Raw genomic sequence first — 17,027 nt, 5'->3', positions numbered from 1 at the left:
AGAATTCACATAGGTTGGAGAGAATAGATTCCACAATGTTGTCCTCTGACTCCCCCCACAGCTTAATAAAGATGGTACTAGAGAAATTAGAATTATATCTAGGATTTATTTTTTATTGTTCCCGTTCTCTCAACTAGCAGGATTATGACACCTGATTCTATCTACATTGACTGGATCTATTTATATGTAAAATGGAGTCTCGAAAATGTTATTACACACAAGGCCTTGGATATGGTCTTCAGTGTTGCAAAAAAAATTTTTTAAAAAAAGTATTGTTGGATGGTGGTGGCACATTCCTTTAATTCTAGCACTCAGCACTCAGGAGGCAGAGCCAGGTAGATCTGAGTTCAAGGCCAGACTGATCTACAAAGCGAGTTCCAGAACAGTCAGAGCTACACAGAGAAACCCCGTCTCGGGGGTGGGGGTTGGGGGGATAAACAAAGTTAGGTCAGGCTCATACATTACAGCTCATTTAATTCTTAGACAAACCCAACCTGGCACTTCATTTACATAAAGAAACTGAAAACTATAAAGATTGAGAAGCGTAGCACAAGGGGGTCTCTTTGGATGGAATGAAAAAATAAAACAAGTCATACTAGGATGGCAAACAAATTCACATTTCTTTTAGCTAAGGCTTAGGAAGAATAAACGATGCTTTTGTAACAAGAAAATAGAACACTAGAGGGCGCTAAGTACATAAGCCGTGACAACTGTTTTTGCTAATGCAGTAACCATAGTGGTAAGGAAATATTATCAGCAAGAGATTCAAGACGAAAAAGGCCCTCACCCAAAAGAGTATGATGCTCTTATCCCTCCAACAAAGTTAGAAAACAAAAACAAAAAACAAGGCCTTATGCTGTACGCTTGAGCAATTCACAATTTGTCTCTACTTCATACCGATGCTGCTCAAGGTGCCTTTCACTTAGGCATTTTCTTGGCTCTGCATTCTAAGTGGCAAAGAGAAAGCACAAGCGACTTGGATGAAAATAACTTTAGATTATTCAATTAAGTTCGCACCATGGTTTCTTTATTTAGTGTGCAGCACTTGTGAAAGCACATAATCTTGTTACTGAGCTACAATTCTAGCTCTGAGAACAAACTCTAAGAATTAAATATACACACACTTCAACTTTTAAACTTTATTCTAGACAAGTAAAACATACATACTTTAAACAAAAAAAAAGACATTCATACCGAATTAAATGTAGAGAAAACATCGACCCAGAATTTCAGATTTCTGAATATTTTTATTTTTTGATTTATCAAAGTTCCATCTTTTCTTCCCTCAGCAAACAGAATACTCATTTTTTGCAAGTAACCAGATTTATGAAATATATTTTATTATTTTTCATTGTTACAAGACAGCATCGGCACAGAACATTTAAAGATCAGAAATAAAGGGTCTCCACCATAATACATGCACACAAATATATAAACTGGGTTTTGTAAAAATAGGATTACCTTATAAATATTATTTCATTAGTCTATATATGATAACTATCTTTCCACATAATATTTAAATGTTTTTCTCGTAGTGCTGCTAGCAGTGCTGAGCCAGTTCTCTACAACTTGTTTTATTTTGTAATTTAACTGCTAACAGCTTGCATAAAAAGTATGTCTTAAGAATGTATTAGCTCAACTTCTATATTATATGCAAATGTACAGCTATACCCCTCCCCATCAATATAGCTTTAAACACAAGGGCTTTTAATCCTTATCGGACTGTATTTACACTTTTAAAGTTTGTATACACCTTTCCACTAAATGTCCTAATGTACAAATAACCTCCAGCTTAATTGATGTGGGGATCTGAAATTTTTACTGTGTGAATTGTGGTTGTTGATTGCATCATTCAATATCTTATGGGCCACTGAGAATAGTGTCTGAAGGGACCAGGGTTTGGACCTCTGTAGAGCCTGAAACGGAAATGTTCAAATTGTTCCTAAGTACATTAACCCTCAGTGAATCAGGGGTAAATCACAAGTTTTGGGTCACTTATTTTTGGTGGTACACAATACTCTCTTTTACTGTTTAAATCTTCATCATTGCTTTGTAAGTTATCACAAGTAAAGACAGCTGCTATATCATCAGTGCACCTAAAAAAACACTTCTCTTGCTTTTGTCCCTAACCTATACCTGGTGCTAAATCAGCTAGCAATATAATGAAGCAGCACCATAAAAATAAAAGGGTGTGTGTGTGTGGAAAAAAAAGGGTAGTGCAGCCTGCTATCAACTAAAACCTACAATGTACTTTAAATTCATCTTTAATACTTCGTTTTTTCCTGTAAAGAGAACCATGAAAGGGACTACCAAACTTTGACTTATCTACCACCCTACCGTATGTTCACTCAGTATAAACCTGAGAAACAGGAGTAAGTCAGGTAAAAAAGAAGCATCCTTAGAAAACAGAAATTAGTAAAGACTGTTGTCAAAATACACACGTTTCTCCGTAACCCGTCCTCTTCCTCCTCATCTTTAGGTGGCTAAACACAGAAACGCTCTACATACATCCCCCAGTTTCCTTGGTTTACTCTGCCAAGTACTATTGAATGTCTGCTATATTGTACGGGCTTTGCATTTAATACATCATTTAATACATCAGTCTAACTTAAGTGAGAAAAGATGGTCTTGGATTAATTGCCTTTTCAAACTGTATAAAAATTGTTAAGAGTGAAGTAACAGGCTGCTAGCAGTTCTACAGGCCACAGCATGGCAACGACTTCTGCTTCCCTAAACTGAAAATCATGAAACAAACCAGACATGATGTATGTCTATAAGCCTAGTGCTCCAGGGAGCTGGGCTAAATGACCTCAAAACAAAACAAAACAAAACAAAACAAAAAACGGTCATTTCCACTGGGCACACAGGACAACTAATAGCCTATCAGTATTTCCGGAAGACAGCGGCAGCAGGAAGCTCAAAATGTGAGCAGAAAGCACCGGAGACCGGGGAAAGGCGGGACTGGCACCACAGTGCTTTCCTGTAAGGTAGAAGGGGTAGCTCCAGGCCTTGTCAGCTTGCCAGCTCCGCTTCGGGCGGGGGGAGGGGAAGGGAGCAGTAGGGAAGGTCCTCGGGAAATGCGGCCAGGGGTCGGGCTCCGCCCCACCCCCCAGCCGCTCCCCGGTGACGCCCCTTCCAGGGCGGAAGGACAACCCTCTTGACGCAGAGCGGGGGAACGCCCTGCTCCGTGGCACAAGCCCAGTCTGCTCAGCCAAGAGGTGTTTTTCCTTAGGTGTAAAGCGGCTGGCAGGAGCAACAGGGGACTTTGGGTTTGTTCACCGTTAGAATTACAGTGTACGTAAAAGCGCTGTTTGCCACAAAGGGTATTGAAAATAAAATGTAAGCTACAGAACTTCTCACTTGTCGGTCAAACCGGATTCAAGAGGATGGGAACCTCAGTATTTCTTACTAAAGAAAAAATCCCTCCCTGCATCTTTTTCTCTTCAGCCACTTTAACTGGACTAGTTTCTAATATGTCAGTTGAGGGAAGGAGTCAGTCCAGGTGAAAACTAAAATAACATTAAAGCTAGAATAGCTGTTGCGTATGGTAGTACATGCCCCAAATCTCAGCACTGGAGACGCCATTACAATCAGGAGTTCAAAGTCATTTTTGAATATAAAGTGATTTCGAGGCCAGCCTGGGTTACACATATCACGCCTCACCTTAAAAAATAAAATTACTTTTGACCCATACAGGGGTGTAGCACAACATTCTGTCTAAGCTTCATTATTGATTAGTCTTCTCAACACACTGCAAAAGATTTCTAGGCAGGAGTGTTCTGCTAGAATTTAAGGAGTGCACGACGTAATGCACACCAACAACATTCTGAGCAGGCATCCACAGTTCAGAAGCATCAATAAAGGTGAATTTCTAGTTATGAAATGCCGCAATGCTGGATGCTGAGGTAAGCCCTGAGGCAGTAGTGAGTTGGTGGTCAGTCTGAGTTAACTACTGAGACTATCTTTGCAGAGCAACCCACATTGAGGTCAGACAAACATTTTCTGTGGACTGTGGAACCGATCTTATTAAAAGGCACACTATGGAAAGCTAAGCCAACTCCCCTTCTTTAGTGCCAAGACTGCAGGGACTGCCACATGCCCAGCTGTTTTCCTATCAGGACGACTTTACAGCTGGGTTCAGAGAATACTACAATACGTATGGTTAACTTCTTTTTGGTGCTGGTGATAGAACCCAGTGCTTTACCAGAGCTACACCTCAGCCCCTAAACCCTCCCTCAGTCCTCTTTAACCCCATGCTAGGCATGATGGAGAATACATTTAAACCTAGTACTCAAAGGCATGTGATCTCTGACTGACCGAGACAGCCAGGGACTATACAGTGATAGTTTTTGCCCACAAACAAAACAAAAAGTCAGAAATCAAACCCATGACCTGAAGCATACTAAGCAAGTGTTCTACCAAAAATCTACAACCAAAGCCCTTAACACTTTTTAAAAGCCCAACAACTGACCATTTCAGTTAATACTGAATTGAACTATGTAGAAAAGGCACTTTCTTTTAATCTACTAATTCATTTGGTGGGGTGAGTCCCCTCCCTAAACAATCTTTACGAGTGGCAGGCAGTCTCTGACCTTTACTAATAATTAATGAGTTTACTTTAAAGCATTCATTTTTTTTCCATTCAAAGGCACAGAGAAGAGGCCCCTAAAGGCCAGTGACTGCAAAGATGCTCCTCTTCATTAGTTTATACCATGCACTGCACTGCCTGTAATTGTGGTCTTTTTATAGGAAAATCTGTATCACAATATACTCCAACTCTAAAAAATAAATTTAGGTTCACCACTTATTCATGATTAAAATTAAAAGGGGGTTTGGAGACAGAGTCTCACTGCAGCCCAGGCCATTTTGGACCTCACTGTGTAGATCAGAGATTCTTCTGCCTCCCAAATGCTGGGATTAAAGGTGCGCCACTAACCTGGTTTAAAACTTACTACTTTCAATAATACTGACTTGGGGCCTATGTTGAGTTAACACACTAAAGTCAGGGGGAAAAGGCTTTTCAGGATAAAGGAGGACTGGGATAACAAGATTATGTACCACCAATAAAATTAGCTGGCTAAATCCAGTGAGATGATCCCCAACTATAAAACTGATATTCACATATGGCAGTGTCCCACTGTGATACCTATTAGGCCTGTAACCACAAGGTAGAACAGATATTTGCTTCTTCTGAGTACATATAAAAATACACTTGCTAAATTTGTATACTGCCCTCAATTGCTAAAATATTCTGCCTAAGGCTTTTTAATCAACCTTTCCTCCTTTCCCTCTCATAAAACCATATGTGGAAGCAACCATGTGAGACTGTGTGTGGAGTGGACTGTGCAGGTCTCAGAAAGAGTAAGTGCTTTTCTACCATTAAGCCAACCCTCCAGGACTATTTTTACAACTTAAACATAAGCATCGGTCTCGCCTGTGAAGCAATCACTAAACACACATTGCTCTGATTTTCCTTTTGAGGACCATGATCAAACATAAAAAAATCTTTGTCCCACACTTTCCTGAGACAGGGTCTTACTGTGTTAGTCCTGTGTTACCAGGTCTGGCTGACATAGTCTCTACTTTTAAAATTTTACAATCACTGTCAAAGGCTGTCCAAGGAGGGAAGATGCACGTGGGGAATGTACTTACAGCCAATTTTTAAATCTAATGTAGCTTTGATAATTACTTTATAAAATTCCTCAGAAAAGTAAAGCCTTTTATGAGGCTTAGCCATCCTATAGGAAAACTTTTCCTGTGCTTGTTATGTCCGATTTAACTTTAGTAGTAGCCTGTTAAGTAACAAAGTATTCATAGTAATTAGTAATCCCACTGCGTTAAACTTTAACTTTGTAGTCTTGCTTTTAAAGGTCAAATGTTCTCTGTGAGACAGCAAATTGTTTTTATATAAATGTCAGTTACCTAATTTACCAAGCCTATTTTAGCTTCCATTTTCTTAAAAATAAGGAAGGATATTGCTAACACCCTGGAGAAAGTTGTTGTACCACCAACTATCTAGGAATGAGGTCACAGAGACCCTACTAGAGATGTACTAAAGCTAGCATACCCGTATTTTCTAGTTGCTGTGATAGTGTATCTTTTATTGATAATACAGTTTAAGCTTACTGTTTGGGTTTCTTTTTAGAGACAGAGTCTCACATAGCCCAAGTTGGCCTTGAACTCCTGACCTTTCTACTTGCAACCTCTCAGGTGCTGGGATTATCACAAGTGGCTACCCCCAATCATGATAAGATCTCCTTTTTTGTGTGTGGTGCTAGAACTGAATCCCCTTTTCATACGAGACAGGCAATTGTCCTACCACTGAGCAATGAACTTAACAACTGCATATTAATCCATCTAATGGCTGGAACATAAAGTAATTATCACCTACCCATTAACCAGTTCTGAACATCTGTATTCTGTATCCCAGGGAAAGTTACCCCTAATTTCTTTATAGTAATGGATCTGATATTCATTCCTTCTATCCCCTCAACTCCTGTTCTTAACAATCCATAAAAATATGCAATTCTAGTCTGTGCTTACTGTAGTTTTCTTATTCCTATTCTACACCTTAGTGAGAAGCCAAGTCAACTTGATGCACACATGCATGATTATAGGAACTTAGTAGAAGCTGGTTGGGTATTAAATTGAACTTGGTCTTCACCATAAAGCTTTCTGGAATCTCAAGTTATCTCTTGAGTTCTTATAAATGGCCAATTACCACAGTAAGTAAAACATTAAGCACCATGCCTTAGGGGAAGAGGAATTCAGTGGTTATAAAGCAAAAACAAACCCCAAACAAAAGAAAATCCAAAACTTAAAATTTATTGCAACAGGAACACAAATTCGTATAACATTTCAAATAGTATCTAAAATTTAGCATTAAATCCCAGTAGCTAATATAAATTACTATTTTATGAAAACATTAAAAGAATCAAGCTAACATTGTTTTTCAACCATTTTTTATTTAGTTGGTTATAAGGTATACACGAAGGAAGCTAAAAATTTAAAAATGTAAATATTATTTGCCATCTACCTGCTGAATTCCTCATTTTATTCATGTTTTGAGGGACAGAATCAATCTAGGAGACTGTTTGGTTCAATCTAGGGGCCGGGGGCAACTGTTCAAAATAACTGTTTAAACATAAAGGCACTATCAAATAAAAGTAGAGAGAAGAATTAACTAATACTGAACATTCAGGTTAATCCTAAATTCTGCCCCTCCCACTATTGTTTACTAAATTTATACTGAATGTAGCAAGACTAACATTTAATCTGTAGATACAGCTTTCTGAAGATATACATTTCAAATAAAAAAATATTTGTTTTGTAGATAGCTTGTGTAGCCTTAGCCATCCTAGAACTCAATTCTGTGGGCCAAGCTGGCCTTGAACCAGAGATCTGCCTATCTCCAGAGTGCAAGTATTAAAGCCATGTGCCACTACCACCCAACTAAGATTGGAGATTTATTAGTGCTGAAGTTCTAAGTTTTTTATTTGTATTTTGTTTTTAAGATTTCATTATTTTATGTGTATAAATGTTTTGTTTAAATGTACACATGTGCAGGGTGGTGGTGACGCATGCCTTTAATCCCAGCACTTGGGAGGTAGAGGCAGGCAGTTCTCTGAGTTCAAGGCCAGTCTGGTCTACAGAGTAAGTTTTAGGATAGGCTCCAAAACTACTGAGAAACCGTTTTGAAAAAAACCAAAAAATGTGCATATGTATGTATACCACAAGCATGACTGGTGTTCTCAAAGGTCAGCAGAGGACTTCGGATCCACTGGGATTGGAGTTACAGATGGTTGTAAATTGCCATGTGGGTACTTCGAGTCAAACCCAGGTCCTCTGCAAAATATAACAAGTGCTCTTAATCATTAAGCCATCTCCCTAACTCCTTTAAAGTTTATCATGAAAAATGTCCATATATTTCTAGACTAGAGCTAATCCTAAATTTTGTATTAAATGTCAGGACTCCTGAAAGTTGGGGTGAGTTGAATGCACTGCCACATTTCCTAATAACTTTCAGAAAATATCAATTCAACAGGCCCTCAATGTTAAAGGTAGTGACTATGCCACAGAACCAAAACATTCCATTCCCAGATAGCTAACATGAATTGTAAAAGAAATGGTTACAAAATCTCCAATCTACTTAAGTGGGAAAAGTCAAGTATAGCAGTACTCCACCAGAAAGAAATGGAAGAATATCTTTGTACTGGTCTTTACACCTTGTGTGGTGTGCCATGTTCCTTTAGAGGCCAGAGGTCGACAGGTCTCTCACTCTCACTCTCTCCCCCTTATTTGTTGAGGTAAGGGCTCACTGAGCCTAGAGTTCAGTGACCGGCTGACCAGTGAGCCGGATTCTCCTGTTCCTACTGTCTACACTGCCAAGTGTAGCTTTTCAGGTGGGCACTGGGCTCTGATCTCAGGCTCTCATGCTCATACAGCAAGGTCTTCACCCATCAAGCCACCTCCTTAGCCCCTACATAGGCATTTTAATGAAACACCTAATTCTACGTATCTGTTTATTGAAGTAGTGTGTCCTATTTACCTTTAACTATCAGCCTGACACAACACAGCCCGGAGACACCCCAAAAGAGAGTCTCATTTTCTTAATCCCTATAGGATAGCCCAGTACCATTCCTTGGGCAGGTAGTCCTTCAAGGTGTAAGAAAGTTAAGCATGGGTCTGAGAGAACCAGCAAGCATCACTATTCCTTCATTAATTCTGCTTAAAGTTCCTATCCTGACTTCCCTCAATGATAGACTGGGACTGCTAACTTTAAACTGAAATAAACCCTTTCCACCACTCAGTTGTTTTGGTTAGTGTTTTATCAACAATAAAAGCAATCTTGAACATAGTGTCTATATACAAAGAGCCTATGAATGAGAAGACTTAACCATGTATTCCTACATGTAGTAGAAAGACTCCTATGAAAAACAAGACCTAGAGTATGAAGTCAAAGGGTCCTTGATTCAGAAGGAACAAATCTAACTTGTCAAGAAGCCACCAAGGTACTAATTACTACTAATGAAGACAATTATATAACTTGAGAAATACTGTGTATTACGATTAATAAAGTATCCAGTAGTTATATAAGCACTTTCCCCTCAAGCAGCTCAAAAATTCTCTAATCCACAATACTTTCCATGATAACTATTAATTATCAAAATAAAAAAGATCAGTTCCTCCAGAAAAGCTGCAAAGTTTACAATCAAAATATACCCTCACAATGTCAAAAACTATCGAAAAATAAACAAGGAAAAAGAAGATGAAGATACAGATGAGGGACGGAAGAAAGAGTGCTGAACATGACAATGGAGTGCTATATCCTAGCACCTATCCTGCCTACATGAGACCTCCACTCAACCAAAACTCCTATTTGGCCTGCACATTCAGCTGAAAATTCCAGAGTCTCAAATTTAGTAAACCTGCTGGTATGATGATAATTATCGAGCTCTAAAACATCAGCTGCTATCTTTCTTCCCAGGTCTGGTATGCACCTTTTGATCCGAGCACTCAGGTCATACAACAAGAACCTTTACCTCTGAGCTATCTTGTCCAAAACCCTTCAGTAAGAGAATAAGATGAATAATAAGATCAGTAAGAAAATCAGTTGATAGGCATTTCCTGATTAAGAAGCAAAGTTTATGGTTAAGTTCTGGCTTTTGCTAAATATATAATTGTTACACAGATTCTCAGGATGGAATTTAAAATGCCAGAACTCAAGTATATGGAGCTCAGACTGGTCTGTAACTCCATCCTCTTGTCTTAGCCTCCAGGGAGGTAGATTCCTACCCACCCACCACCCTCCAATCTAGGCTCATGTTTATTTTGAATCCCTTTTTACACATACCTCTCAAGAAAAAGGCAGTAGGAAATCAGTACTTCTCACTATTCCTAATCTTAATTCTTCCCAGTCCTGGGGGTGCGGTGGGGATTAGCAATGAATAAAATCTATAACCCAGCACACTATAAATTTTACAGGCAGCTATGTGGATTAGAACAGCATTTTTGTTTTTTTGACGTCCAAGCCTGGCTTTTTACTCATTACCTGACTGAGATTCTAGTCAGTCATTTTCCTATTAGAAACTATGCAAAAAAAAAAGTGTTTTTGTCTTTTCACTATTGAAATCCCCAAAGTATGAAGCATTTAACTAATTATTTATTACTAATAAAAAATGAGGAGTCAAGATATTGGGGGTAAAAACCTGAATGATCTATACATATACAAGAAGCTATACAGAAGCCACCAGTGACCTCCTACCTCTTCCATCCAAAAGGCCAGACAGAGATCCTCTCTGAGCTCTGCCTTACTACTTACTTCCTCAGTCCTCCAAATCCACTATGGTTAATTCTGGTCAGTTAGTGGTTAGCTCTGTCCTCTGATTCAAACCAAACTTTGTCAAAATACAACCAAAATATCACACAACAAAAGTGAGGTGAAGATGTAGTTTGGTGGTAGAGCACTTGCATTTAGATGACCTTGGATCTGAGCCTCAGCAGGGCAAAATAAAAAGGATTTAAGGTATCTTTAATTCTTTTTACTCCATTTGCTCTTCCAACAGCCAAGGTGGGTAGACAGAAACAAAGTAACATTAACAGAGCACCTACTAGATAGGTGTGATCAGATACCCAGACACCTACCATGTTACTGTTACTATATAAACCAGAGATTAGTAATTTTTGATGCCCTTTTCTAATTTCAGTTACAGAATGAAAAATAAAAACAAAAAAATCCAACAAACTAATTTGATGTTTCAAGTTTTTCTCTTGAGTGAGCTGTCACCTAAGCACAGTCCTTTCATGAGAGAATTTAATAAAGATAATGCTAACCTTGTAAAACAGGTTTTTTCTTGATTCAACAACAGTAAAGCTTGTCAGAAATACAGCAGAAGTTTGACATTTGGCATTATATGTAAGAGGACGTATGATAGAGGGGTATAAATGATTTATAAAGAAAACTTTTTAAATGTAAATGGAGAGGTTTATACTCTTTGTCTAGGACATTAGTTGCTAAGTTCTGGCCTGTAAAACAAAAGAATTAAGACTACTCACTAAACCACCACCAATAACCTGGGTGACCCACCTAGAAAAAACAACCTCCAAGTCTCATTACACATTCTTTCTTCAAAGTAATAGACTCATTAACCAGTGACCATTCCTTTAATTTTGCTGTTGTTAGCAATATAACAATCCATAAGGAAATGCAAACGGCACAAAAACTGAGCTTAGTTTCAATAGACAAAATAAAGAATGGAAGGAAATGACATTTAGATAGGAAGGTTCGAAGTTCTAATTACTTAGCTTTTAATCAACGTAAGATGTAAAGACAGGGCCACAATGCCCATTTTCCTCAGGAATAGAGAAACAATAGAGAGGAAGAAAACCAGAAGATAGTTTTGACACTAATACTGATATACTTGGAAAGACAACTTTAAAATAAAATCTCAAGAATGACGAGCATTAAAATCCCAATCTCTAGGAATAAATTCCTATAATCATTAAACAATTTGGGTTAACTTGTACAAAACATTTACTATAGGTTATATCCAACTCAGTTTATTATATAAAAACTGCTACACATAAAAGTTATTGGGGAAAGAGATAGAAGTTGGTAAGGTATTGCCAATTTATAAAAGTACCTGAATTTGAACCTCAGAACCAGAGTATATGGGGGTGTTGGACAGAGAAAGAAAAATCCTTGGGGCTTGGAGGCCAGCCAGTCCAGCCCACCTGTTCTAAGGGAGTAAGAAGCTGTCTCAAAAATTAAACAAGTAGATGCTGTTGACCTCTGCACATATTTATGGCTCCTCTGTGTGTGCAAACACATAAACATACATGAAGGAAATTATGTTTTGAGTAAAAAAAAAAAAACCTCAAAAATTTTAAGTTATATATAATACATAAATTGCATAATGTAACACATATAGCAACATGATACAAGGAAAATGCCAAGAAATACAAAATCAGAAACTGCCAGGTGGTGGTGGCGGCGGCTGCGGAGCGGACCTTTAGTCCCAGCGGGAAGCAGAGGCAGATCTCTCTGAGTTCAAGGCTAGCCTAGTCTACAAGCGCTACTGCAGGACAGGCTCCAAAGCTACAGAGAAGTCCTGTCTCGAAAAAGCCAAAACCAAAACAAAAAAATCAGAAACAACCTAATCATAATCTCTAATATGACAAATATTCACAAATTTAGTACATTAGAAATTTTATTTGAAGTACTGCTCACTTCTCCAAGGAAACAAATGACCTCCAACAAATGTTCTTCCTCACCAGCTGCTATTTCAGAATTCAGTTTACAATTTTATACTTGGATATTCAAGAAATCCCCCTCTGCCTTTTTATTTATTTATTTTGTTTTTTTGAGACAGGTTTCTGTGTAGCCCTGGCTGTCCTGGAACTCACTTTTTTAGACCAGGCTAGCCTCAGACTCAAAGAGATTTGCCTCTGCTGGGATTAAAGGAGTGTGCCACCACTGTCCGGTTCCCCTCCCTCTTTGTAACTATATATATGGTTAACACATATTTAGAGTCAGAATAATAAATACGACATTAGCTCACCTAAAAATTTCAGAGAATTATAGGTCTTGTAGCCCAGTCTAGCCTTGAACCTCTCGATCCTCCTGCCACCACCTCTCTGCTGGGTTACAATTTCATTACAAAACAAATAACTAGATTCAAGTTATCTACAACTCAGTAAATATTTAGAATCTTCAGAGCCCTATCAGCAAACATGGAGTTGGGTATTGTTACTATTAAAAGATATTATTCAGGAACAGGCAGGTAATATCAAATTCTAAAGATAAACTCAACACAGACCACGTGCATATTTAGCTGGAACCTTTGTTAAACAGTCTCAAGTAGCTCAAACTGGCCTTGAACTTGTGACTCCCCCTTACTCCACCTCCTAAGCACTGTTACTACAGGCCCAACAAATCATAACATCCTTTATTTATTTATTTTTGGTTTTTCGAGACAGGGTTTCTCTGTAGCTATGGAGCCTGTCTGGGAACTAGTTCTGCAGACCAGGCTGGCCTCAAACTCAGAGATCCATCTGCCTCTGCCTTCCAAGTGCTGGGATTAAAGGTGTGAGCCACCACTGCCCAGCCAAACCATAACATCTTATTTGTCTTTCAAATGATTTCAGTTACAATCATTTTCAGATATGAATTTTTTATATAACTTTGCATTTTCAAGAGGACACTAAATGTCAGGGGCATGGGTGAAACATATAGGGGAATTTCAAATAAAGACCTGTTCTAAGTTAAAGTGGAAGGCCTTCTCACTCTGGATTGTCTCACTTATTTTGGGAAATATGTCAAATGACACACCCACAATGTTCTAAGAGCAGACAATGAACACCAACATTCAGACTTGACTGAACGAGTTCCGAGTTTCTTTCACATTACCTATCATGTTAATCAGCCCTCTTACTGGACCATCAATCTTCTGTCCGCTAAAACCCATAGCTACTAGAAGCTAAGCTGTCAGTGACGTAATTTAAGCAACAGAATTAAACAAGGCCACTGCAAATTGAATCTAATATCCGAGTAAACAACACCTTGATAAGCTTGCAAATACATCAAGAGGTCATAAGCCCATCCATGTTTTTGTTGTTATATACTACTGCTAAGTCTATAGATGAAACATTTACATTTAATAAGAACATCCCAAAAAGCCAGGAGGTGGTGGCACACGCCATTAATACCGGCACTGGGGAGGCAGAGGCAGGTAGATGGATCACTAACAGGCTAGTCTGGTCTACAAAGTTAGTTCCAGGACGGGCCAGGGCTACACAGAGAAACCCTGTCTCGGAAGAAAAAAAAAACAATAAACAAACAAACAAACCCAAAATAACCAGAAGACAAACACACACATAGACACACAAAAAAGACCACCCCACAATAATTTTTCTTCTCTGCGTTTTGCAGAATTATCTCTGTCCCATCAGCTGCTCTCAGCCCTGCCCTCACACTATCTTTTCCTCTCATCTAAACTCTGGTCAAAACAGTTTTTTTTGAAAAGTTTGAAAGCCAGTGTATTTACCCAAATGCTTATCAACTGTCAGTGGGCTTGGTCACTAATATGAACAAAAGCCCTAAGCATTTGGAAGTAGAGAAGTTAAAAAATAAAAAAAGCTGTGTTATCTGGAGGTGGGAATGTTTATTCCAGACAGTGGAACAAATGCACAGGTATGATATTTTAGCACATCAGCAAATTTGTTATGTGTCACCCCACTTAAGATTACAAGTAAGCAGGAGACAAACATTTAAATAAAAATAAAGGTTGGGTATAATTTGGTAATTTCTTTGAGATTAAAGAAAAGAAAGTTCTTACAATTCAAGAAACAAGCTTGGGATTTTTATCAACTCGGAAAGTCTCCAGTCCCTGAAGCTTTAACAATGAATCTCTACAACTCTGAAACTAGAACTACAATAGAAATGAATTAAAGAGAATAGTCACAAATGAGAGAATTTATACGAATGAAAAGTAATTACAAGGTGTTGACAGGGTCTCATGCAATTGAGGTTGACCCTCCAACGCAATGTGTAGGAAACGATGGCCGCCAATCTCAGGACTCTCTTGCCCTTTTCTACCTCTCCAAAACTAGGATTAAGCTTGTGCAACCACGAGTGCATTTCACTCAGGAGTGAAAATGCCATTTTCGAAAAATTAAAGAGTTTATGAACTTTATGGGGTCAACAACAGGAAAGAATAGGAGCAACCAGCACAAAGGATTCGTTTCCACTGGCCTAGAAAATGGCTTCTCTTCCTTATTAAGAAGAAAATTTGAGAACCCTTTGAAAATTATAGTCTTCATATTTAATTTTTTTCTAAGAAAAATGACGTAAAGGAGCAATGGGATTCACACACAGAAAACAAAAAGACTTGTTCAATTATTACACAAAATATCCGTTTTAAATAGATAACGGGAAAAGCTTTGTATTTATTAAGCGATGTAATACGTAACTATTTACATTTATAATACTGTTTTAGTGCACTCGCATTGTTACTTAACAAAAAAAATCCACAAAACAATGCTACAAACCAAATCTTATTCTCCAACTATAAAAAGGCCCTACAACTAAAAATAAATAACATAACCATGGCTCAGGTTAAAGTTGTTACTAGGACCAGTAAGTATTAAGCATTCATTTTCTCTTAGCATCAAACACCGTTTTTTCAAAAAAAGTACCCAGGTATTTAAAGCCTGTAATCCTAGAAATAGGAGTGGGTAGGCACGAGTTCCAATCCCAGTCCAGGGTATTAAAAACCAAAACCCAATTTCATCCCTCAATCCCACTAAAATACATCTTATGCTATTACAAATGTGCTTTAAAGGCGCAAATTAAGGAATTTAACGAATAATATTTACCAGAAGCAATTGTAATTTCATCTTTTATTTTTTTTAAAAGGACGACATAAATGCAACGTCAAGCATTGAGAATGACCTTTTAGTTTCATACAGAACAAAATACCAGCAGCTGTATTCTCTCTCACCAAGGATACCTATATTTGAAAAGGCAACCCTCACCAGTAAGAGATTCAATACTCTCAGGGGATGTCCAGGCAGGGAGGGTAATGATTACAAAGTGTATAAGGAAAAGAAAGTTTGAAAGGGCCCTTAATTCAGACTGAGATACAGTCCTTAACTGCTAGCCTGTTCTACGAAACTTAAGTGTTCCTGGGTGTTATTCACTTGCTTCCAAACTTTGGGTACACTGTATTGTCATATTCAGATCTGAGGAACTTTTGTGTTTTGCCTGAAATGATCAAGTCTTCTAGCCTGTCCTTGTTACCCAGCCCGGTGACCCTCAGGACTTCCTAGCTGGATCACAGGATGGAACTGCCACCTTACATAATGTAAGTACATTTAGCAAGGAGAAAGGCAGATGAAAAAATAGGGCGTCAAACCTTCTCCTCCACGAACAGCTGGCACACCCCGAAAGGAGTGTCCCTCGGGGGCTTTCCCCCGGGAGGTGCAGCTGTCCTGCTGGGTGGGGGAGGGGAAGCGCTTTCAAACAGTCATCTCTTCCTCTTCAGGCAGCCAACGCCGACCACACCACCGTCCCCTCCCCCGCCCCAGCCTGGGTCGCAGCCAAACCCCACAGGAATGCAGCCGGTCACATGCGTTGCGGCGGCGGTGGACGTGCCTCTCCCCCCGCGCCCCAAGGAGACCCAGCGCCATCTTGCCCTGACGCAGTTACAAAAGTCATAGGAGAAATCGCGCCTCCACGGCCGCGCTAGCGCCCCCAAAGTCTCGCAGAGGCCGAGCCGGGGCCCTCACCTCGCGCAGGGAGAGGAGCAAATGACCAGGGAAGAGCCTTGCGCCTTCCTTCGCCGCCGCTTGGGTTCCAAAGAGGCCGCGACGACAACGATCGCCGTCATCACTTCACCCTCTCTGCCTTTGCTACAGACTCCCCCGACGACTCTGGCCCCACCCGCTGCTGCAGCATGAGGTCATCGCCAGCCAATCCCGACGCGCCCAACCGAGATCACCAGGCACCGATTGGCTGCCGATACCGCTCGGCCTCTCCCCACTCTTCTACAGAGCACCCAAGGTCGTGCTGGGGGCCAAGAAGAAGGAAACCGCCATTTCGGGGAAAGGCCCCCTAAAGCAAGATCCGTAATCGCTGTGTGATTATTTTTTTTTTTAGTGGGGAAGCCCGTTTCAGTCCTTGGTCTCCCCTTTTCCGCTTCGAGAAACTAGTTCTGCCCTCCCCCTCGTTTAATCACCGCCACACAAACAAACTCCCGCTCCCCTCCCAGCACACTGTCCCGCGGCGGGGAAGTATAGGAGGCAGCGGCGGCGACTGCACCGGCGGCGGCCACGGCAGCTTTTACCCCTTACACGGTGGCAGGGAGGCGGCGCTGACGAGGCTGGCATTTTTTGTCTGCGGCTTCTCCCCCCGACCTCTTCCGTTTCTTGCTCCTCCATCGTGACCGCGCCGGACTCGCCAGCTCCGCTTTTATCCGGTGCCCGGAGCCTGCGCACTGGAGCTTCCCCGGCCGCTAGTAGGCGTCGAG

At 39.9% G+C, this 17,027-nt stretch overlaps 1 long non-coding RNA gene across 1 annotated transcript; it reads right to left on the bottom strand.

Annotated features, from left to right (window-relative positions):
• Nucleotides 1-1,124: 1,124 nt before the first annotated feature.
• Nucleotides 1,125-16,423, bottom strand: LOC148117576 (uncharacterized). Its single transcript, XR_015736871.1, has 2 exons — nt 16,288-16,423; nt 1,125-7,845 (listed from the first exon to the last, which is right to left on the bottom strand). It is a non-coding gene; the product is annotated as an uncharacterized LOC148117576 (long non-coding RNA).
• Between the last annotated feature and the right edge of the window lie 604 nt (nt 16,424-17,027).

This window comes from Myodes glareolus, chromosome 27 (genome assembly GCF_982192425.1).
Source record: "Myodes glareolus chromosome 27, mMyoGla1.1, whole genome shotgun sequence".
Lineage (NCBI taxonomy): Eukaryota > Metazoa > Chordata > Mammalia > Rodentia > Cricetidae > Myodes > Myodes glareolus.
The sequence above is the reverse complement of the archived record's forward strand: the minus strand, read 5'-3'. Positions and strand labels throughout refer to the sequence as shown.